Source organism: Sciurus carolinensis, chromosome 5 (assembly GCF_902686445.1).
Source record: "Sciurus carolinensis chromosome 5, mSciCar1.2, whole genome shotgun sequence".
In the NCBI taxonomy this organism is placed as follows: domain Eukaryota; kingdom Metazoa; phylum Chordata; class Mammalia; order Rodentia; family Sciuridae; genus Sciurus; species Sciurus carolinensis.
This window is the reverse complement of record NC_062217.1, coordinates 133,452,209-133,478,088: the sequence shown is the minus strand read 5'-3', so window position 1 is coordinate 133,478,088 and position 25,880 is coordinate 133,452,209. Positions and strand designations below refer to the sequence as shown.

Genomic DNA, 25,880 nt, shown 5'->3' with positions numbered 1-25,880 from the left:
TCATGGCTCACTCAAGCTGACAATGGCTTAAATCCACCAAACCAGAAATCTGAAATCACTTGTTGCCCTTTTTCTCTTTGGAAATTCCAATTCCTGATGACTATCATATTGATAGTGTCTAACAGTCATCATGCTCATCTGCAAACCCTCCCTCACGCCTCTAGCTTAGTTGATATGTAAGAACATGCCTGTATATGCGTAGTTGTCACCAAGTTACACTTTTTCCAATGCCAGGTCTTCCAGTTTGTCAATCACAAGACTATCAGGATGATCTTTTCAAAAGGGAAATATGCTCATGCCATACTCCTATACTCCTGCTCAAAACCACTGGCTTTAGGCAAATTCCAAAAGTTTCAGTCTATCCTTTTCTCTTCCAACTTCAGCTTCCATTTTGACACCTTTCACACTGTAAGCAAAAAGCTGATTACTTAAATTCTCTGAATAGTCTACCTAGATTACAAATTTTTAATATTTGATTTGTCCCCTATGTTTGACCCTTCCCCAAATCTCACAACTAAATTGTGATCCAAGATACAGTCTCTGAAACCTAGGCCAGATTTAAATAGGTTCACACAAAATAATATAAGTCTTAACTTAGACCCAGAAGTTCCATTTTTGATTTGTGACTTAAAAGAAGGTCGAATTTGGGAATTTAGTGGTTGTACCCATGATTACATGTCCTGGGCAGAAATAATTATCTACTAATAATATACCCATTGGAGGAGCACCAGAAGAGGATGTGCATTTTCAATTCTATGAATAAACTTCAACAATAACTTTTGGTGGATAACAATTCTTATCCCTAAGTATAAAATAATCATAAAATAAACTTCAGGATATTTAGGTGAGTGTCAACTATGTAAATTAAACAAGATACAGACACAGTTAAATATACACATATACATACATTTTATAATTTACCTTTTATAACTTTTGCCCTTTTATTACTGAGGAAAAAAATCTAATAATGCACACACATCTTATATGGACAGTATAGTGAGCTTTGATGCATGTCATCCATACCTAATTTTGATTATGATAGTTTTAGAGTAAGTCTTAAAGTAGGCAATATGAGCAAGTCTTTGCTTTTCTTCAAAGCCATTTTGTTAGTTATTTGAACTTCTATAAAAATTTTAAAATCAATTTTCCAATTTCTACAAAAGAATTCTGCTAGGACTTAAAGATCAATTTAAATATTGGAATTTCCAACTCATAAATATGGAGTCCCTGTTGAGTTAGATTTTCCTTAATTTCTCTCAGAAAGGTTCTATACTGTTAAGAACAGAGTTCTTGGGGGGGGTTTATTAGATTTTCTCCTGTGTATTGGATGTTTTAGAAAGTTGTAGGTTTAAATTTCTTTTTACCAAATGATTATTTCTGACCTATGGAAATACAATTTATTTTTGTATATTTATATGTCCTGTAGTATTGCTATTATTCTAATTAATTTTATTTGGTTTTATTTTCTCTTAGATTCTTTGGGATTTTCTACATACACAACCATGTAATCTACAAACACAAAAAATTTATTTCTTCCCTTTGGATTTGATTTTAATTTGGATTTATTTTTCCTGCCTTATTGAACTAGCTGGAACCTCTGGTACAAAGTTGCATAAAACTGTTGGCAGTGAATATCATCTTGTCACTATTGATCTTATAAGGAATGCCTTCAACATTTCACCATTAAGTATAGCATTAGTTACAGGCTTTCACATAAGCACTGAGGAAGTTTCACTTCAATTCTTAGTCTTCTGAGAGATTTTATTTTGAAAGGGTATGACTTTTTTTTTCTTAAAAGGGAAAATTTCCTTAGACCAACTACATCAAACAGTTTATCTGTGCAAAGAAAAACAAAACACAAATTAAAATAAAGCAAAACAAAAGTAATTTGCAAATTCGGTGACCCTCAGAACAAGTTTAGAGAATTTCAAACTAGCACTGTGATCTGACAGTCTTTATTGAAAAACAAAAGTGAAGCATAGAAAACAACTTAATTGGTTATGACTTAGTCCATCAACCAGTCATCTGGCTATATCTTAACTTGTTAAATTGTTTACAGTTTGGTTAGCTATAGGATCTCCTGCCACCAAATCTCTGTACTGTAATTAAATGCTATATTGGTTTGGTCTGCTGAACTGAAGAGAGGTTTTCAATCCAAATTCATGGACCTTCTACAAACTTAACACATCAAATGATTTTCTACATATAGTTAGGTTATATATATAATATTTTAAATCAGTTAATGTGGTTATATATTTTGTATCCTTTGGTTATATTGTGTAATCAATTTTCTATTTTTTAAAAATTGGTGGTCAAGGGTTGTGTGTCCGTAGTTTTTATATTTTATAATATATGGCTTCATATTGCAGTTACACTGACTTACAGAATGAATTGGCAAGTGTGGTTGCTCCTCTCTTCTGAGTTTGTGTAGGGTAGGCATTGTTTATTTATTCTTTAACATTTCACCAATGAAACCACCTGGTCCTGAAGATTTTTTGCATGTCAAATTATGTTAATTACAAATTCAGTTTGTATGAAAAATAATAAAAGTTATTCTTATTTCCAATGTATCAGTTTTGAGAAGTTGTTTGCAAAAATCTGTCCATTTCCTTTACCTTTTAAAATGTGTTATCGTAAAGCTACTCATCAGGATCATACATTTTATTTCTGAGGCACAATATTGTTCATTTCTAACATTCATAATTTATCTTTTTTATTTTTTAATCTGTCTTACTCAAGGTTTATCATTTTAAACTCTTACAAAACTAAACTGTGGTTTGTTTTCTCTACTGTTTGTATGTACTCTCTTGATTTCTGTTCCTGTTTTATTACTTCCTTTCTTATTGTGGATTGACTTTGATCCTTTTTTTCTATCTTCTTAAGGTGGCAGCATAAATCACCACATTCCATCCTTCTTTTTCTACCATAGCATTTAAAACAACAAACTTCCCTGTGGACACTACCTTACTTGCATTTTTCAACTATAGATACCTTGTATTTTACCAGTCTGTTCATAATATTTTAAAACTCCTGTTGAATATTTTTAAGGCAATATTTTTTTAGCTTCCTTGAGTTATGTCCTTCTCTTGACTTGTAGACAACCTGTAGTAGGTTGTGATAGATGAGAAAATGGCACCTCAAAGATGTCACAAAGATCTCAAGTGGCTGTGAATACATTACCTTGCACCAATCAAAAGCTCTTTCTACAGTGCTTTTTAAGGATCTAGAGATGGGGTAAGTAGCCTGGGATATCCAGGTGGGTCAGATATAATCACCAGAGATTTTATAAAGGAACGAGGGTAGCAGAAGGACTGAGAAGATGGAAGTAAGTCTGGGAATAGGGACAGCAGCTAAGGAAAGTGTGCAACCTCTAGAGACTGGATAAGTCCAGGACCTGGGTTGTTCCACAGGCCCTCCAGAAAGAGCGCTGCCCTGTGGATGCCTCAGCCCTCTGACCTCCAGAACAGTGAGGTAATGTGTTATTTTCCTGTAGTTATGGTTGTGGTAAATTGCTAGAGCAACAGTAGTTCACTAAAGCAATTGGTTCTTCCTTTCCAACCAGTTTTGCCATATCTGTCTTGTAGTTGAGGTTGATTTATTTACATTTGTGTGATTATTGTGATATTTGCTTTTAATTCTGCCAGTTTGGTGTTTGACTAATGTTTGTTCCATCAGTTCTCTCTGTCCTGTGTTGTTTGGATAAATCAAGTTTGGTTTTCTTTCACCCTTTCAGGTTCTTCATTGCTTTTTTAATTATACAGTGTACATCTTTAATCGCCATGATTTCCCTTCAAAAGATTTTAGTAATTCATAAACAATGTAAGACATAACAGTACACTTCCAAATATCAAGTCCTCTTTCTACCTTTGTCACGTGCTGTATTTTACTTCTACCTTCACTATAAGCCAAACGAGGTTTAATTTTTTTAACTTTTAACCTCAAAAATATTTGAAAGAAATAGGAAAAAATTTAAAGGACAGATTTTTTTTTTAAAGGGATTCTAAACTGTTAAACTTCTTTAAGTTGAGCTGTTGTCTTCCTGAGTTGCTGGTGGTTGCCTGCTCTCTGTCCCACCAAGGGCTGACATGGGTCTGGACTTTCTTTATCCTGTTAGCAGGTATTTGATATTATTTTGAATTTCACTTAATTGATTTGTGCAACCTGAGTTCACTCAGGCATTTAAAAACGTGTAATTTTGAAGGATATTTAAAGTTTTTATGTGGAAGAAGTGATGCTTTCTTGGGTCTTTCTACATCTAAGCTTGGTTGTTTAATGTTGTGAGCTAGTGCTCAAGTGTTTTTTACATTCCAGCCTGACAGCTATCAATCATTGGTAAATGGCACTTTAGACAGCATGACATTTAGTCTTAGTTTGCATTTCTTTTATGATTAATGATGGTGAGCACCTTTCCATGTGATTATTGGTCATTCTTCTATAATCTCCTGGAATGTCTTTTCAAGTCAATTCTGTTATGCATTGGGTCCTATGGTTCTGAGTTATTTCTGGTTTGTAGTTCACTACATATTACTCATAAAGTCCATTATTAGGTATATGTGTTGTGCTCTTTTCTAATTAGTCTGAATTAATGGTGTTATTTGTTGAAGTTTTAAATTTTGGTAATACCCAAATGTATGTGTGTGTGTTTGTGTGTGTGTGTGTGTGTGTGTATGTGTGTTTACATTTTAGCAGCAACTAAAATAAAATTCCCTTTCTCAGTAACACTAGCCACATTTCAAGAACTCAGTGGTGCAAGTGGCTGGTAGTTACCACGTGGAACCTGCAGATTCAGAACATCTCTGTCTTCACAGGAAGTTCTGTCATATAGAACTGTTCTGAAGAGGAGTGTTCCTGGTGTTTGCTTTTATATATTTGATCTATCTTGAATTATTTTTGCTTGATCAAGTTAACAAGGCGGGTTCATATTTTTCAGCTATTTCAGTACTCTTTGTTGAAAAGTTTTTTTATTGAATCACTTTAACTTCCTAAATATTTCTTACATACAGGATTATTTTGTCTTAATCTAGTCTTATAGCCTCATGCTAATACCATGTGCTCTTGATTACTATCAATTGACTGTGAATCTTGAATTCGGATGATTTGAGTTCCCATGATTTTCAGTAACATTTTCTCTTCTTGGACCTCTGTGTTCCTGCCTACCATTCCCTCATCAGTTTTTCAATTAAAAATCAAAAATTCAGGTTACAATTGATATTTATTTAAAAATTTTAATTAGTTGTACATGACAGTAGAATGCATTTATACATTTTGAAAGATCACAATCAATGGAGTATAATCTCACATTTTTCTGATTATCCATACTGTAGGATCACATTAGTCATGTAGTAATATATGTACATGAGGTAATAATGTCTGTTTCACTCTACTATCCTTCCTACCCTCATACCTCTTGCCCTCCCTTCACTCCTCCCCTCTACCTAATATAAAGTAACTATTCTTCCCTACTCCACCGACCCCCGGCACTGTGAATTATGTACTGCATAACAGAAAATATTTGACCTTTGGTTTTTTGGATTTGGCTTATTTCTCTTAGCATGATATTCTCTAACTACATCCATTTACTGACAAATGTCATAATTTCATTTGTCTTTAAAGCTGAGTAATATTCTATCATGTGTGCATATTTATCTATATATATTACATTTTCTTTATCCATCTATGATTGATTTTAATTGATAAATCTGGAGAGAAACTGCATCTTAACAATAGTGCATCTCTTAGTTCAAGAATGTTACAGTATTTAAATATATTTTTCATTAAATTTATCCCTGTTTTGTGATAATTTTTAGTTATTGTACTAGTACTTATTCAACTCATTTTCAATTTTTAAAAAATATTTTTAGTTGCAGATGGACATGATACTTTTATTATTTATTCATATGTCATGCTGAGGGTTGAACCCCGTGCTTCATACATGTGAGGCTAGTGCTCTACCACTGAGCTACAACCTCAGTGCTCATTTTCAATTTCTTGTGGTTCATATGTATACATAAAATTGCACTTGTACTCTAAAATTTGTAAATAAACTTAGTTTTAGTAATTATTTTGTGGGTTCCTTAGGATATTCTGCATCACAATTGTATATTCTGCAAATTATAACTTTTAGTTTTTTCATTTCTTGACTATTGGACTAGTTGACACCAACAGTACAAAATGTGGAAATATTGGGAATGTGTAGGTTTTTCATGGTAACTTAAGATGGAGCGTTACTTGCTGTTTTTAGTTTACTGAAAACTATTTTTTCTTCAATTTTTAGTGTACACCACAAGTGTGTATTCTAGAATATGTGTGTGTGTGTGTGTGTGTGTGTGTGTGTATTTTGTGAGGTTTTGAGTTTATCATTTGATCAAGTTCAATATGTAGTGATATAAAGGATACCTTTCATTTTTCTTCACCTGGTATTTATCAAGTTTTGTATCAGTGTTTTTACATTGTTTGGTTTCCTATCAAATGTGTTGGAAACATTCCCACATGTTTTAGTCAACTTTTTCACTGCTGTGACCAAAGATCCAAGGAGAACAATTTTAAGAGGAAAAGTTTATTTGGGGGTTCATGGTTTCAGAGATCTCAGTACATAAACGGAGACTGCACTTCTCCAGGTCTGAGATGAGGCAGAACATCGGGGTGGATATGTGTGGCAGAGGAAATCAGCAGGGAACATGGAACCAGGAGGCAGAGTTCTTCTCATGGACAAAATATAAATCTTAAGGGCATTCTCCCAGGGCTTTCCTCCAACCACACCTTACCTGCCTACAGTAACCACCCAGTTAATCCCTATGAAGGGATTAATTCATTGATTAGGTTAAGGTTCTAACAACCCAGTCATTTCACCTCTAAGTTTTCTTGCATTGTCTCACAGATGAGCTTTTGGGGGGTCTCTTATCTCTAAACCGTAACACCACATTATTTTCTCTAAGCATGTATAAAATATTAATATTATTTATCACTTGAACATTTGATAAAGTTTACAGTTTTGATTTCTGAGTTTAGGATTTTCTTTGCATTAAAAATTACAGGGATGAATTCTCCCCCCCCCCATGGAAATTTACTTATCCAGATTATCTACTTCTTTGTTTCAGAGAATTTGTTGAATTTATTGATATAAAGTGGATATTTCTTTTAATATCTATACTTTCTGTGTCACGGGTTGACATTTGATTTCATAGAAAAGTTATACACCAGGCTACATGAACAATGACTAAACAGACTCCATTTTACCTTGAGACTCCATGTTATGTACGAAATACTTCTCCCATGGGAGTGCCCCTTCTTTGTACCCATCAACAGTTGCTTAGCCTGACTTGTTTGAGAATACAAAATGATGAAATGGCAATTCTTGTATAATGAAAAATAGTTATCTTTTTGATTCCTAGTTTCCTACCCAATGTACCTACACAATGTACCATGTTAACAGTGATGTCAACAATGATTGTTTAGATGTTAGTAACCATTCTTTAGTTGGTTCAGTTTGACCCACTTCCCCCTCTGCTAATGATTTCAGATCTCATGATGTTAGTTTGTAATTTTGAATCATAGCAACAGACACTTATGATTGATGTACTGATTTGTGGTATAAAACACCTGCAACCCTATGGTTAGGGTTGTTCTCCCAATAGTCATTTTTTGGGGACATTGCGTGAGACAGTCAGCTGGCTGGCTTAATAAAGACTCTCAGATTTGGACTTCTCAGTGGTGATCAGTCTGTTCTTAAGTTGTACCCATAACATCTGCAGTGACATCCTTTTTAATTTCTGGTGTTGTGGGTAATTTGTGTGTTTTTTTTTTTAATCAGTTTTATCTATTTTATTGATCATTTCAAAGAATGTCTTTTAGTGTTCATTATTGTTTCTATAATATAGATAATATTCTTTTTTCATACTAGGAATTGAACTTAGGCACTTGACCATTGAGCCACATTCCTAGCCCTGTTTCATATTTTATTTAGAGACAGGGTTTTGCTGAGTTGCTTAGCACCTCGGTTTTGCTGAGGCTGGCTTTGAACTCCCGATCCTTCTGCCTCAGCCTCCTGAGCCTCTGGAATTACAGGCCTGCATTACCTTGCCCAGTTAGATTGCATTCTTATCTTTCATTTTTGTTCTATATACTTCATATTTAAATTACTCTTTATTTTCTGAAGGTAGCTACTGTTGACATTTTACCATTTAATATTTCTAAATACAGGTTTTTTTAAAGCAATTAGTTGTCTACTATATTCCCTGAAAATTGAATGTGTTATAGTTTTACTTAATTTTTTCCTTGTTCTTTAACATGTGAGTTTCTTGGCAGAATGATCTTTCATATTTTTTAAAAATATTTGAGGTTATCTATATATAATTTTGCTTTGTTTTAGTATTGGGTATTGAACCCAGGGGAACTTCACCACTGAGCTACATTCCCAGTTCATTTGTGTGTGTGTGTGTGTGTGTGTGTGTGTGTGTGTGTGTTGTTGTTATTTTTTTGGGGGGTGCAGGTGATTGAACCCAGGGCCTTGTACTTGCAAGGCAAGTACTCTACCCAGTCCTTATTTTTTGAGACAGGGCTTCACTAAGTTGCTGAGGATCTGCTAACTTGTTGAAGCTGGCTTTCAACTTGTGTTCCTCCTGCCTTAACCTTTTGAGTTGCTGGGATTATAGATGTGCACCACTGTGCCTGCCTATAATTTTTAATGATTTAATTCAATTGCAGTCAGAATACCTGTAAAATTCCAATGTAGGTCATATAATACCCCTTTTCTTCTGGCTATAGTTGCACACATCACAACTGCTTAATATTATCCCACAGGTGATATAAGCTCCTTTTAAAAACATTGTCTCTTCAGACTAGTTGCACTGACATGTTGCAAAGTTCAAATTCTGTATCTTGTTCTATAGAGAATTTTCTATCACAGATATAGAAATTCTCCATTCTAGAATTAGTTTTAGTTTTCATTTCCTGACTGAGATTCTCTTCTCACTCTTTATGACAATGTCTTCCTATAAATTCTACAGCATATTTGTAATGAGCTTTAATTTTTTTCCTGCCAAATTTAACTATGGAATCATACAGAGATTGATTTCTATCACCTGATTCTTTCTTTTGATTATGAATCAAATTTTCCTACTCTCTCTCTATATATATATTTAATGTGTGTGTGTGTGTGTGTGTGTGTGTGTGTGTGTGTGTGTGTAATCTACCTTATTTACCATAAGGTAAATTTTATAGAAATTTTGAATTGTTTCCATTAAAAATCATTATATTCTGGGAAGCAGTTGAAATTCTGGCTGATTCTTTTGGTCCTCAAAAGATTTTGTTGCTGTTATTTTTCATTGGAATTGTGGAGGTCTCTTTTAACTTTCTGCTTAGGAAGTATTTTCCTGTCCTTGAGCTTTTACAACTTTTACCACAGTAGGGGGAATGTTCCCCAATGAAGCAGGGCAAGAAGGCCTTAATTCCTGCGTTCCCTTTTTTAATTCAAGGAACATACATCCATGTTCTCTGCTTTTTCAATGTTTTAAAATAGTTGTAGCACGTTTTGTCCAGTTTTATAGTGTTCGTGCAGTCACTCTGTCATGGCTGGATGTTGAGGTCTTTGCCAAGTAAAAGTACATGACTTTTATTTTCCAAGCACTACCATTATCTGAGCCTTTATATTGTGGTATATTGTATCTGTAATACCTGACCTTCCTATAAAATTCCTAAACATTCCTTTGGGTAATTTTAAATGTTATCTTCCAAATGATAGTTGCACACACGCACACACACACACACACACACACACACACACACATATCAAAAAATGACCTGTCATTAATCTTTCTTCAACTGTGCACCAAATTAAGACATTTCATTTTCTAGATCTCACTTTAGAAAAATCCAAAAAAATTCTGCTAACTTCCTAGTGACACTATAATTATCACAACATAAAGAATTAAAACTACAAAAAATTATTACCTTAGTTTTGGAAGTCACATACAAAATGGACTTTACAGGACGGATATCAAGGCAACAGTAGGGCACCTTCCTTCTCAAGGCTCTAGGGGAACCTGTTTTCTTTCTTTTCCTGCTTCTGGATGCTACCTGCATTCTTTGACTTGTGGCCTCTTATCTCAAAGCCAGTCTTGGAGCATCTCTCACTGTGTATCACATCACTCAACACTCTCTTTGTATCTTTCTATCTTGGACACTTCTACCTCTGCCCTTAAGGACCCCTATGATTTATGTTGCGTCCAAATGGGCAATCCAAGATAACTCCCCTGCCTCAAGATCTTTAATCATATCTGAAAAGTATAAAGTTTGCCTTTTTCTGTGTAAGGTAACATTCACAGGTTCTGGGGATTAGGACATGGAAAACTTGGGTGTCATTAATCTGCCTCCAATACAAGTTAAAAAAAAAAATCTTTGAATTTCTACTTTGTCATCCCAGCATTATGGCAGGTGCAGATAAGACAACAAGGTAAACAGTCATGTTCCTGTCAGTGATTTGGGCACTCCTGTGGTTATGAAGAAATAAACTCTCATTATTTGAATCAGTGAACATATTATTTTCTTTCCTTTTTACATAATCCTAATTCAGAGATTACTTACATATACCTATGTGTTAGTGTATGATGTAAAATGTATTCTAACTAAAGATATACTGTGTATTTTATTATATGTGTATAGCGGTATGCCCTATGTAGTAGCAATGAAAGAGGTGAATAGATTTTCACTTACTTTTTTTTCTCAAGGAAGTTCATATTCATTTTAATGTTTTTTGGTTAGGGGCTTTGACTGTAAATATATTTATATTTTTAATTGAAATAGTGTTAAGATTATTGAGATAATGGTAATGAAACCTGTTCATATGTTTATCTGCTTATATGGCAATTCTTATGAAGAACTTTATGTTCTCATTTTTTAACTTAAAAACTTAATTCTATAATAGCTTCCAACAATAGGATAGTATATATACTAAGCAGTTTTACAGATGTTTTAATGGAACTAATTCAAGTATAACAGGCATGAAGTTATGGTTTGATTCACTAATTTTTGAGTATTGCCTATAATATCAACCTGGTGTAGATGTTAAGGTTGTTTGATTATGGTGCCCTGGAATTGTTTTTTAAGCCTAATGATGGTGCAGTCTATTAGTGTAATAGCTTTACCAGATGAAAATAGTGTGAATTAATATTTATTTTGGTAATAGTTGTCAGCTTCATGTAGTCATAATTCTCCTGATTTTAATCTGTTGTGCAAACTATGAGTTAAAATTTAAACATTCATAATCTGCAGTCATAGCTTCAGTATCATTGATGACCTATAGGTTTTACAATTAAAGATGGGTTATTTCATCTCTCACATAAGATTTGTAAAGATGTTAAAGCAATTAGAATTAAAATAGCTGGTGCAATTGTTCATACTCTTTCTACTTCTTGGTCGACTATGGTGCTCATATGAGTTAAGGGAGTTGTTAACTGTAAGTGAAATCATGTAGAGGAGCAGAGAGCCAATTAAAAATACACTTATTAAGAGGCAATCCAGAAAATGTCAGAGTTCATCTATTGCATGGGATTTTGCATTTTGAAATCATAATGGAAAAGAGTATGCCATAGAGTTATGTCTATTTTTTTCCATAAATTCATTTTATGTTAGAACATTGTATATGACGTGCACACAGTTGGTTATTCTTAGCAGTTAAAATTAATTACAATTAATTTTCATAGTTAAGTGTATAAATGGTTATGTGGAGATTGTCCCTTCTAATATTTTCTTGGCTGTAATATTTTGGTATCACATTCTCACATAGTTGTGTATGGCTAAGTTGGTATGTCTGGTTTTAATCTATAAATTAAGTTTGACAAAATTTGCACGATCATTTTACTAATATCTCACCTGTTGAGAAAATCATAATGGTTATGGAGGTGGCTTGAATGTACTTATAGGAGTTCAATTCCTTTCTTATTTAAACTTTCACATAGTAGATATTCTAAGTGTGTGTGCATTGGGGTGGGTAAGGTGGAGACCACAGTGAAGTCATTCTAGGCTTACACTTGAAAACTTCTCATATTGAAGCAAAGTCTTCTGAAATTATGAAAAAGATCATTGCAGCTGTTACTGAAATGAATTATTCTATACATGGTACTATATTTGCTATTGTGTATGTGTCTAGATAATCAGACTATCCCTGTATTATACCTGATAATTCAAAGAAGTGTGAGAAGAATGTTAAATTTATTTCAAATATAATTTTACTACAAATTAAACTGTAAAGTCATTTTTCGTTAATGTAGAATCAAGTGTATATCCTGATAATAGTAGGAATCAATACACAAATCCAACTATATTCGTGAAAACTGCTCCAATAGATAAATATAGTGGAAATATGCAACAACATACGGTCATGAAGGATAATGTCTAATGACAACTGACTTTGAACTGTCCTGCAAAACTCACTATAAATAGAAAAATAGGACCAAAGACGTATAATATAACTGGAGATCCTTTAGTATTACCTCTGTGTGAGGTTGATAATCAGTAAAATGTTTTACTTCTGTGGCAATATCAATTGTTGTACCTGATGTAAACTATGCTTGGGTGCCTACCATCTATACCTACTACATATAAGGTAAGGTCATACAATTAATAATGAAAAGTCAGTTACTACTAAAGCTCATACTATTTCTATGTAGCCAAGTGTTTTTTTTTTTTTCTCCCACAAAATTATAAATTACCATGTGTGGAATTATACTGTGTGTATGAAAATAATTTTATTGAGAAACCAGTTCTGTAAGTGGCTCCGTCCTTGTGATTTCTGTGTGTGATGAATGGCAATATGTGTGGACTATGGTGCCTACTGCTTGCCTTGGTCTCACTTAGCAGCTCTTGCCAGTTCTTGTCCATCTTCTTGCAGTTGAGGAAGGCATCTTCCAGCATGTGCATAGACTCTGCCTCTGTCAGGTTGGTGCACGTAACTACCATGTCATTCATTGACCATCCAGGTTTCCTGCCCTGAGATTTTTCCCATCTCTTCCCATAGTTTTTAGAAGTCTTTAGTCAGGTCATATGGCATTCTTGGCATGTTCTAGATTCTTTCCCCAAGGTCAGAATCATTCATCTTGGGCAGGAAGGCACACGGTTTGGTCCACTCCAGTTTCTATACCTCCAGAGGCAGGAGGCAGCTCCTCCGTATTTTATTTTTCTACTAGGATTTGCAATAAACTTCTGGGTAATGAAAGAGTCAGAATATGTGTTGATACTAAATTAGATCCCCTCCTCTGGGAGGACAAAGCAGTGTTAAGTAGCAATCAGTTAATCATATAGTAATACCTACTGCTAATGCTGGAGCACATAACAGAAGAGCAGTGGTAATTAATACTGGTCAAATAATGGTGTTTAATATTGTGATGTAGTGGGTGATATCAGGTTAATGATGGTTGTGATAAAGCCAGTAGATCCAATCAATATGTTCATGTATCAATGTCTTTTAGAAGAACTAGCTCTGATTTTCATTTATGTCTTATGCAGAAGCCCGTGTATATATCAAATATGTGTGCTTGGCATAAAGAAAAAAGTTAGAGCTGGACTTTTAATAAAAACAGGGGTATCAGATATATAGCTCCCAAGAAAAATTACATCTTAAAGCACATTGGTTTCTGGGTGAAGTTAGGGGATGATTTGTCAAACAAGGAAAGTAGCGTACAGCAGTGTTGAATCTGTATGGAGATGGTCTTGGGGAGGTATTTGTCATAGGGGATAACTGGAAGAGACTGTGATGAGAAATGGAAAGAACAACATTTTTAGTGAGGGTTGTAAGAACCATTTAAGATTGCCATGAACTGGGTTTTAAGTTATTTTATGAGTGTTGTTTAATATTTTTATGGTATAGCCAAAAAATATTATTGCTGAGTATGGGAGCCCTGAACTGTGTGTACTCTTCCCTTGCCTCTCTAGCTCCTAAAATAGAAAGTGAGCTCACAAAATATACTTAAACCCTTAGTACATTCTGCATTGTTTTAGGGCTATAACTGTATCTTACCCTAGTTTGTTTTTCCCAGGTATTGGTTCAGTGTGGGGAGTGGGATCAACTACTCTAGAGGCTGAAAAGTACCATCTTACTATGATTTCACAGTAATTTCAAGTCCTATTTGAAATTCATGTGATATTTTCTACATGTTCTGTTGGAGCTAAGACAAGCACTAGTATCTGTGTAAACATGCAATGTTGCTTATATTCACTTACTTTTGAAATATCACTTTCTACTGGCAAACTACAAATAAAGCACTAGAAAATGAAAATGTTTTGAATGGAAAGCAAAAACTGATACGTGTGGGTTTCCTACATGTAGTGAAAAGGGGTCAGTCTTTAGAGTTAAAAGGTTGTATTTTGAATCCCAGGTTTGTTATTTAACATGTGATGTTCAGTATATTACTTCACCTCACTGTACTTCAGTTTCTTCATTTCCAAAGACAGGACAATAATGTCTATGTTGTTTAGGTTTCTGTGAAATACAAACAAACTATGGACTGCACTTAACATTAAGTAGGATTAAAGCTTCTAGTTATCATTATCATTATGGTCATTTCCCACACTAAAAAATGTACTTTTTAATCTTAAAATTATTTATCTCTAATCCCAGCTATGAAGTATTCCCACAAACTTGAAAGAGTGGGCAGTCACTGAAATAATTACATTCACATACTTTCCTTTTGCCAGAATTTCCTACTGATTAAATACCTTTGCATAGGCAAATTAAAATATTGTGTACTCATTACTTTAAATATGTTTTTCATTAGGTAAATGAAATGCTTATTGAAGATGACATAAGGCTAAAAGCAGAATATTGTCAAAACAAATTTCAGAATAGATTTTTAAACATGGCAATACTATCATTACTTTTAAACATATAGTGTGCTTATATTCACTTTATCAGTGTTTGTCAGTACATGTACCTCTCTACAACCAAATTCCACTAACAATTATTTCATTAAATAGCTTCACTACAGGTGTGACAGTCTTTAAATGTCATTTTAATTATGCAAGTATAAGTCAGCAATTTTCTATTTCATACACTGTGATAGACCAATGCAGAAATGAAGAAAAAGTCGTAAAATTCGCCTTTGAAAACTGAAGCCAATAAACATCTATTTTTAAACAGGAGGAGTCTACATATTATTTATCTGCAGAACATCTCCACCTAAGACACTTGAAAATCTCCCTGCTGTGATTAAAATAGCTGGTTTCCATTCCATTTCTTCCCACATTTTATTAAACATCTTTACTGATTTTTATCTTGACCTATGCACACCTTATAATTATCAATAGATTTATTTTTTACTTTACACCTTTCCCCCACATGACTGCTCCAGCTCTTTCCTCTTGACCTCCTAGGTATGGTTTGCATATACATTGAGTCTAAATGTTCATGCTTTCTACCACCTTGAGTTTTTCAAGAGTATGTATTTGCAGCTTCCAATTTCCATTTCTTATTCAATGAATTCTTAGCTTCTCTCTGCTGCCTGAGCCTTCTCATTTCCCACAGCAATGAATGAGAGTTCCAGTGGCTCCACATCTCTCTACTCTGATAATATCATGATTCTGCATTTTTACTGTTTTTTTTTTTTTTTTTCTTAGAGCCTAATGCAGTTGGTACGGGTTCTGTGTGCTCTAACAGGAGAGGATACAGAGTCTCCATGGATCATCACTACTCCAGAATCATATTTGTAGGCTGGGGATATAGCTCAGTTGGTAGAATGCTTGCCTTGCAAGCACAAGGCCCTGGGTTCAATTCCCAGCACCGCAAAAACAAACAAACAGAATCATATTTGCTTGGTGTCAGAGGCCCACAAAGGAATAGGCTTTTGGGAGGAGATTAAAAATATCTTGGGGGACCTGGGCATGCCCCATGGTACAATGACTCCTTAGCATACATGAGAGTCTATGTTTGATCTTAGTACCACATGCACAGAATTTTTCTTTTATCTTCCCTTGGACAAATATCCTAGAAGTACTCATATATGAACTGTTCATCTCTCATACTGATTTGCTAGTTGATACGAATAAAAGCCTAAGTCTTCTGCCCTGTTTAATTCTGGAAATATGTATTTTTAAGAAAGTTAATTCTGCCAAGGCCTGGAACACCTCAAAAATATTGGCCGATATCCTTTTCTCATGTGAGTTTCTTTTGCTTTTATTGCCCAAGTATCATCATATTCTCTAACTTCCAAAAGTTTGGTTAAGAAACAAAAACCAGGTTATATCTAATAGCCTCTAGATTAGTAGGGCTTTGTATGCTATTGCTGAGCTCCCTAATATAAAGGATAGAAGCATTTTGTCTGCTAAAACTTCAATCTGAGATTTAAAAATGATGGAAGTTTTACATATTTTAGAATGAAAATCACAACTGTTCATCTGGATTTAGTGAACTTGCTGAAGTTCAGGTAATGTAGTTGTCCATTATTCAGTGAGACTGTAGCTACAGAGAGAATGGATGTTTAAGAAAATCTGTATGCCCTGTTGGGGTGATGGCGATGCCACCCAGAGCTCTGGATGATAAACTTCTCGTCCTGTATTTTAATTCTTCCACTAACACTCATCATAAATGTCTTTACATGATTTTTAAAATTTATTTCACTTCACTTATTCAATAATTTTTTAAAGACAAACTTCTCACAAAAAGACATAAGAATAGCATTACTTTCTATAAAAACTTACAGTCAGGGGATCAATCAGCCACATTATAAAACCTGTAGAGCAGAAAGCTGAATAAGCCAATTACCAACAAAAAACAAATTACAAACAATTTAGAGTAATTTGAGGAGGTTAACATACAAAGGGACCATTTATAGAAGTGCAGTGAGGAGGAGAAAACAAGGATAATTCAGAGTCTGTAGCTGATAGTGGCAGTGCTATTATTCCTAAGGATGGGAGGAGGGAGTAGTTGATAGAATTTTGAAGGTAAAATGCAGAGAGTGCAGATGTGTCTTCAGCATAGTGATCTCATTTCCTGCAGAAATATTCCCAGTAGTTGGATGAATAGGTCATATGGTAATTCTACTTTTAATTTGTTGAAGAACCTTCATACTGTTTTCTATAATGGTTGTGCTGATCTATGTTCCCACCAACATAGTGAAAACTTTCCCTTTTCTCCAAATCCTCACCAAAAGTCTTGACAAAAAGACTAAAGATAATACGTATTTTTTTGCTGGGGTGAGGGAATATCTCAATGTGGTTTTGATTTGTATATTCCTGGTGATTAGCCATGTTGGGTATTTTTTTGTATACCTGTTGGCCGCTGTCTATCTTCTATTGAGAAAAGTCTATTAAAATCTAGTGTTCATTTTTTTAAGGTAATAAACATATTTTTAATAAATGTTCAGGTTTCTTTGATACAGAGTGGATGTGCAATTCTGGATTGGAGAAAGGACTGGGAGGACACAAGATACAGCCGCCCAATAGTAAGTAAAGGAGGAAAAGCAGGGAAAGGCCAAGTGTGGGGCTCAGGTGCTCTAGATGCCAGACTCTGAGGTAAGCAAACAGGCAGCAGAGGCCATGGACTTTAAGGAGGAAGATCATAATGTTCCCTGCAGCCAGAAATTAAGATTGAATGGGAGAAGGTGAAGACACAGAGAGCATCCAGGAATCTTATCAGATCTAAACATCACTCATGTCTCAAATATAGCCCCCTCCCTCCATATCCAGTGGAAAGAAAACCACAAGAACAAAATCCTTCAGAGCCTGAAGCCCTCCCCTGTGTAAAATAGCATCATTTTTGCATATTATCTACAAAAGTCTCCCCTTAGACTTTAAATCTTGGCCAGATTACTTATAATGCCCAACACAATGAGAATACCACATAGATAGTTGTTCTGCAGTGTCATTTAGGGTTTGGTACAGATGCTAAGTTTCTGAATACTTTCAGTTCATGTCTAGTTGAATCCAGACAGGCAGATCCCATGACTGTGGTGAGCTGATGTACTTAGAGTACGTCAGGTACATACATGTGAGATGGAGATGGTGTCTTCAGGGAACGGGTAGGAACACAGAGTGTCATAGTTTCATGCTGGAGACAACTATACAGAAAGTTACACTTCCTCTCATAAACCAACCAGAATCATTATCCTATGTTTACAATCTAATCCAGAAATTTCCTTGTTGTATCCACTAGTTCTTTTTTTTTTTTCTTTTTCTTTTTATTGTAAACAAATGGGATACATGTTGTTTCTCTATACATGGAGTAAAGGCATACCATTTGTGTAATCATAAATTTACACAGGGTAATGTTGTTTAATTCATTCGGTTATTTTTTCCCTTCCCCCCACCCCTCCCACCCCTCTTTTCCTCTATACAGCCCTTCCTTCCTCCATTCTTGCCACCCTCCCTAACCCTAATCCTAACACTAGCCCCTCCCACCCCCATTATGTGTCATCATCCGCTTATCAGCGAGATCATATGTCCTTTGGCTTTTTGAGATTGGCTTATCTCACTTAGCATGATATTCTCCAATTTCATCCATTTTCTAGTGTTCATTTTTAAATGAGGTTATTTGTTTTGCTATTGAGTTTTTGGAGTTTCTTATAAATGTTGGATGTCAGCCCCTTGTTAGATGTTAAGTTTTCATCTGTAGGTTTGTCTCTTCACTGGTCATTGTTTCTTTGCTGTGCAGCAGCTTGTGGTAATCCATTTATTTTGGTTTTGGTTTCCTGTGCTTTTCCTGTGTCTTTTGGAGTCTTCCAAATAATTTCTTGCCTGTTCCAATGTTCCAAAACACCCTATGTTTTCTTCTAATACTGTCAGTTTTATTTTTCATTTACATATTTAATCTAATTTGAGTCCATAGAGAGATAGGGGTCTGGTTTTATATTTCTATATATAGACATACAGTTTTCCCAGCACTATTTTTGAATAGACTATCCTTTCTCCAATGCATGTTCTACTTTGTCAAAAATCAGTTGGCAGTAGATGTTAGGGTTTACTTCTAGGTTGTTTTCTGTTCCATTGGTCTGTGTGTTTGCTTGTATTCCATTACCATGGTGTTTTGATTGCTACAATTTTGTAGTATTTTCTGATGTCTGGTAGTGCAATGAAGTCAGTATGTTGAAGAGACATTTGCACTCCATGTTCACTGCAGTACTCTGTAAAATAGCCAAGAAATGGAAACAACCTAAGTGTCCAACTATGAATGGATAGAGAAAACCTCATCTACATACACTATGGAATACTCTTCCACCTTAAAGTAGGAACTCATTGCAACAATATGAATGAAGCTGGATATCATTATGTAAAGGGAAATAATCCAGGCACAGAAAGACCACATGATTTCACTCATGTAATTTTAAAAAGTTCTCATAAAAGTTGAAAGTAGAATGGTGATTACCAGAGGTCAGGGAGAGTTGGGATGGGAAAAGGCTGTCAATCTGTACTAAGTTACAGTGAGGAGAAGTTCTGATGTGATATTTGTACAGTAGAATAATTAGAGATAACGACAATGTACCATACATTTAAAGTACTAGAAGAGAGGATTTTTACAATTTTTTTACTATCAACGTATGTTTGAAGAGATAGGTGTGTTATCCCAATTTAAACACTGTATAAACTATTTATTGAAATATATTACCCCATTAATATGTATGATATTTGTTTTATATGTATAATATTTATGTTTTCATGTACCAGCCAAAATACTCTTAATTTTTTTTTTAAATTGCATAGTGAAGGGAGTCTTTGGGTCAATTGAAACAATAATTCAATATCACTTTGAAAAGAGGAAGCCAGGAAAATAAGGTCTAAAGCTTCTCCTTCCCCAGTTTCCTGAGATGACTCCCTGTTGCTTGAAGGCAACCAGAAGACAGGATAGGAAACATTTATAGTCCTTACAATTATCCCTGGGCATCTTCAGGGCACTGTTTCAGGATTCTGAAGAACTAAAATTCATGGATGCTCAAGTTCTTTGTATAAAATGCTGTTTCTGTCTATATCCTATGCACATAATCCTGAATACTGTAAATACTCTTTGTCTATTAATAATGCTATTACAATGTAAGTGGTTATAATATAGTAATGTTCAGGAAACAATCACATCAAAATTCTGTACACATTTAGTATAGATGCATTTTTAAAAAATATTCACATTTTGATACACAGTTGAATCCATGAGTGTGGGACTTGCAAATACAAAGAGCCATATTCAGCAGCCCCAGCAGTAAGCTAAACAAAGAAGGATTGAGAGTAGATCCAGAGGGGCAACAAAAAAGTGCCTTTTGTAGTTTGTCTCTTTTATGACTCAGCATTCCATCTTTCCTTTCCTCTGGGGAATAAACTAAAGTCCCTAAAACATAAGAGCACAAAGTTTCATTACCTTCTATGTTAAAAAAGGTGAACAACTTTGGTCCTCCTTATTTCTGAAATCTAAAGCAACTTTTTCTTGACCTTTTCACACAAAAAGTGAGAATGAGAATGAAGAAAAGGGACATAGAAACATTAAGTAACAATGCATCTGTTATTTTTAGTCCATGATCTTATAAAAGCATATTATACCTACCTTTTTTCACTGGCATACAGATAAGGATTCAGCCACTTGTCTTTCACTTTCAAAGAAATATTCCATCATTCCCTGAACGTTTGGACCCCTAAAAATGTTAATATGCTTGAATATGGCAGTACCCCTAACTTCCTCTATCATACCCACTGTGTCTACATCAGTAAAAATATGACTTAGTGATGACATAACAGCCATAAAAATCTCAGCAAAAAAAGCAGAGTCTATTTCTTATAGTTTGCAAATCAGCAAATGTGGCTCTGTTCAAGGCCATGACAGTTTATGTGGCTCTACTTCATTTTGTGCATATGTCATTTTCCTTCTTATATGTAGTAGGCACATGTCTTCCTCATAGAGACTGGGGCAAAGTAACAAGCAAAAGCAAGAAGATTTCTTAGTCCTCAGTTCAGAACAGTCATGCTGCTGTTGCTGCCTCATGCCATTGACCAGAGTAAGGTACATGGTTGAACAGAGGGCAAAAAAATATACATTGGAGAAATACAAAAGTCATATGAAAAAGGGCTTCGATAAAGGAAGAGGTAAAGCTTTGGACCAATGATGTAATGTGTAACAAGAATCTAAATGGATCTCAATGACTTGGAGTAACACTAAATTCCATGGAATATCAAGATTAAAGTCATTTCAGATCATGTTATGACATAGAGTCTACAACTTTGACATAGATGTAGATCAGAAAAATGGTATGCTATTGTCTCTTTCTTTGAAACCAAATTTACTTTTGAATTTTCTTCAAGTATGGTCTCATAACCCTTCTGTTGTGTGCACTATCTCTTCCTGTACTACTGCATCTAGACCATGTTGGAATCTAACCCTCTTTATTAGTATCGTGAAGTATGTAGATGTGATACAGATAAGCTTCTGAGGTTACTTCCAATTTGTAACCTTTGAAGGGTCGGCTGTTTTCACCAAGAGAATATGATGACAAAATAGCCCTATTGAAGTTCTGGGTTGGTATTTCTACCTTGGCAGATCTAAACATAAGACACCATAAAATAGTTTAGGTGAGTAACCCCTGAAGGTCTCCAGGGTGGTGCTGTTGAGAGGTGCTGTGAACCTTTAGGAGGTGGGGCCCTGTGCAAGGAAGGGCCGTCATTGTGAGTATGCTCTGGAATGATTTTGCAGGACTCTAGTCTCTTCCTGATTTGTGATGTAAGCAACTTGCTTTGTCATGTACTCATGTTATGTGCCACCCAGTCTTGAAATCTGAATAATAAGCTAAAATAAATATTTTCTCTTTATAACTTAATATACTTGGATATTTCATTACAGTAATGTGAAACTAACTAATATAATAAGAGTAAGGTTGTATGAAATATCACATATATTTGACCTGATAATACCATGAAAGAGAGAGGGGGGTCCTTCGTACTAGTTTTCTAACCATATCACAGTTGCCATCCAGTTTTTGCCACTGGAACAAAACACTTGAGAATAAATGATTTATAAAGAACAGAGATTTGTTTCTTGAATTCTAGAACCTAGACAGTACAAGGTTGAGAGGCCTACATCTAGTAAAGAGTGTCTTGCTGCATCATCCCATGGCAAAATGGCAAGAGAGCATATTGACAGAGTGAGGAAGGGCAAAAGATGGTGACTTTTATAGCTAATTCATTTCTACAAAAATCACATCAATTCATGAGGGTAGAGTCCTCATGGCTTAATTCTCTCTTAATGGTCCCACCTTTAACATCACAATGGAAATTAAATTTTAACATGAGTTTTGGAGGGAACATTCAAACTATACTACCCACCAAAGTGCCAAGAATATTAAGTGAAATTATTTAGGCATTCTGCACCAGAATCTACTACCAGATTTATGACACTGGTTTAAAGTTACATGGAACAGAAGAATTATAAGCCATGCTCTGTCTAGATTTGTGACCCATAAAAGTATGGCATAACATAAGTTGTTTTACTCCATTAATTGTGGACAGAGGTTGTTATGCAGCAACAGATAAGTGGAACAGAATTTATTGCCAGGAGATGGGATACTGTTCTTACACACCAAAAGACTGTGCGACAATGGCTTGGGGATAAGGTGAGAATGGAAGCTAAAAGGTACTTAAGGAGACCGTTGCCAATTGGAAAGAATTTTTGGAGACTACTGGTAAAGGCTGGGAGGTCATGAAGACAGTATTATTGGAAACTGAAGGAGAAAGACTATTTTTTCACACTAAACAATACTATTGCTTATGGGAACATGGAAAATACAAAAGGTGCTTCACATATGTGTGCTGGTTGATGGAAAAATGTCCAGGTAATGTGTAGAAAGTTTTAATCAATTCTAGCTACCTTTGAGCAGAGAAATACATGAGGAAAGGGAGTGACTAAAGAAAATTTATTGATCTGTTTTCTTTTCTTTGTTTTTTTTTTTTTTTTCTTTTTTCTGTTTCCAAGAGTGGAATACCACAGATTGGCTAAATTGTAAGAAGAGAGCTTTCTTCAGGCTTGGGTCTATATCCGCCGATGACCTTCTTAGTGGCAGAGTTCCAAGGCAGCACAGGATATCACATGGCAAGAAACAGGGAACACATGTTTGTATACATGCATTGGGGGCTGTGTCAGTCTATTTTGTCTCCCCCCATCTTACAAAGTCACCTTCATGACCTTGTATAATCCATCCACTTTCCAGAGGCCCCACCTCTGCACACCATAGTTAGGTAAAATTTCCACCCTGTTAATAACAATGGGGATTAAATTTCGACATGTGAAACCTTGGGGGTAACTCAAACCACAGAAGAGGAATGTTTAGTTTTTGAGGGGAAGTTAGAATATAGAAAGCCTGAAAGTCTTCCTAGCTTGAAAAATGTTTTCAGGTAAGAACTGGCCTCAAGGCAATGTTCAAACCCAGGGGAAGTAAAGTGATCTTGGGCAAAGAATAATTCAGGGCCATGGAAGAAATTTTAGGATATGCCTTACAGATGACTTCAGTTACAAAGAAGGTTTCTAAGGCACACATAGTACCTATAACTGTACCTGTAAGTCCTAACTCCTGGTTCTTTGGAATTTAGCTTTCTTGGGGGATAAGCTCTTTATCAAGTTAAAAAGGATACCATTCAGGTAAGTCCAAATTTCCATTATGACTTTTTATTTTGTTTTGGTACTTGTAATGAACCCAGGGTGTTCTACTACTGAGATATACCCCAGTACTTTTCATTTTTTGATTAGAGACAGGGTCTTGCTAAATTGCCATGGTTGGCCTAGAACTTACAATTCTCCTGCATCAGCCTTCTGAATCACTGGGATTACAGGCATGTACCACCACTCCTAGCTCTTGACTATGAAAAATCCTGAAATATATATTAGTACCTGTGTAGTTGAGCAGTGGATAGAGGCTTCGAGAATATCAAGGTGGACAAGAGGAACTCTTAGCTGCCTTAAACAAGTCTCTTAAAAAAAATTATGAAAATCGGGAGTATAGCCAGTAAGGGCCGAGAAGAAAATGAACAGCATGTTACTAGGCACAGAAGGAAAAGGAGTGCTGCTTTCAGTTCAGAAAGCTTACAAGAATTATGTCCTTTTGAAATGTTGACAGAAGAATTAATAAGTGGATATAAATTCAGTGATATACTTCCTGGAATTATTATATAAACATATAGTTGAGGTGGACAAAAAAGTGTTAAAGGTTCTTTCTGGTATCTTTTATTGTTTACAGCAAAATCTGAGAGGTAGAATCAATTGTTTAAAAGGAAATAGAAGTTGATTGTTTTGAAAATTCTCAGCCTCTCCCAGCATGAAAAATACTGAAAGTGGGGGGTGGGGGAAACTGCCACAACTAATGCATAAAGAGGAGGCTGAATATCATCTATTCTCTTAGGTGATTTCTTTCAGATGCAGTCATAGAAGAGATAGGAGAGACTCAGGAAAAGATTAAGTTCATTATACACATAGACCCTTAGAGTGGGCTACCATATACCATGTAGGGCCATTCAGGAAGTACATTTTGGTCAGAAGTCAAGATAGGAATGAGAGGAAAGCCTATGTAAAGACATGTACTGAGTTTTTGGAAAAGCCAGATATGCTGGAGTAAACCATTTGGGATAGACTAGTTTGAATTGTTTCAGTGGGTGCCAGGATATTATGATCATCCTCTGTTTGCCCAGATTCTGACCCTGGGATGATGAAGCAGGGTGACATTGCCTCATGTGGGTAGAAACCAAATAGAAGAAATACAACTCTTGACTGGTTAACTTGTATAGTAAAGGCCTGCACCTGGCTGAGCCCCTCACTACCTGAGAATTGGGTAGCCCCATGAAGGAGAAGTCTTTTTACAACCAAAAAGCCTTTCCATATGCCAAAACATTGTATTATTTCTTTTATTTATTATAAATATTACTGTTAATGCGGAGCTCTACTAAGTCCTCAGAAAGATAAAAAAAGACTTAGTATAATTTTTACCTAATGGAGTAAAGGCCAGTGAAATAAATGGAAGAATCCCCATGCTCTTGACAGTTTTTTTTATCACCCATCAGAAATATTGCTAGCTTGAAATTAAAAGTTCAGAGGGAATATAAAATGAAAAGCTTTCAGGTGACCAAGATTCTATTGACAGCAGCCAGGCTAATACAACTACTTGGCTTCAACACTTGGTACAAGTCGTGACAAGGAAAAGATACTGAGAAAATAGAAATAGTCCAGAGGACAGAGCCTAGAAACCCAGGAACTGAAACTAAGTCAAGGAAAATGTTGCAATTTACCTACTTTTATTACTGAAATTCCAGGAGCCAGTTACTCCTTTTATCCTTCTGTTTTTACCCCTTTGAAATAAAATACCTATAATAGTTATTCTATATTTGTCTCACCATTTTTCTATCACTATGACAAAAATACCTGATAAAATCAACTTATAAGGAGGAAAGATTTATTTTGCCTCATGTTTTCAGAGGCTTCAGTTCATTTTTGCTTGGCCATATTTCTTTTGGGCCTGTGGCAGCACACTATTTAATGGCAGGAGTGCGTAGCTAGAGGAAGAAAACTGATCACGTCAGGATGGCCAGGAAACAGAGAGAAAAGATTAATATCCCAATATCCCTTTTAAGGTCACACCCCAATACCCTAACTTCCTCCCACTAGACCACACCTCCCAAGGATTCTACCACCTCTCAATTGTGGCAATAAAGACTGGTAATTAAGCCTTTAACACATAGGACTTTGGGAGGGAATTCCAAATTCAAATTTTATCATTATCATATATTGGGAGGATTAGGATAACATTTCTTTAGTTTTATCAAATTTGAAGATAGAGAAATCTTTTTTTTTAGAACATGAACAATATGGATTAGGCCCAAGGATTTTGTTTTCACCTTATTTAGAGGATTTGGGTGATGAGTTCTTAGACTTTTTACTGATA

General features: G+C 35.2%; 1 pseudogene; it reads right to left on the bottom strand.

Annotated features, from left to right (window-relative positions):
- Positions 1 to 333: 333 nt before the first annotated feature.
- LOC124985755 (synaptonemal complex central element protein 3-like) lies at positions 334 to 13,090 on the bottom strand (annotated as a pseudogene).
- Positions 13,091 to 25,880: the final 12,790 nt, after the last annotated feature.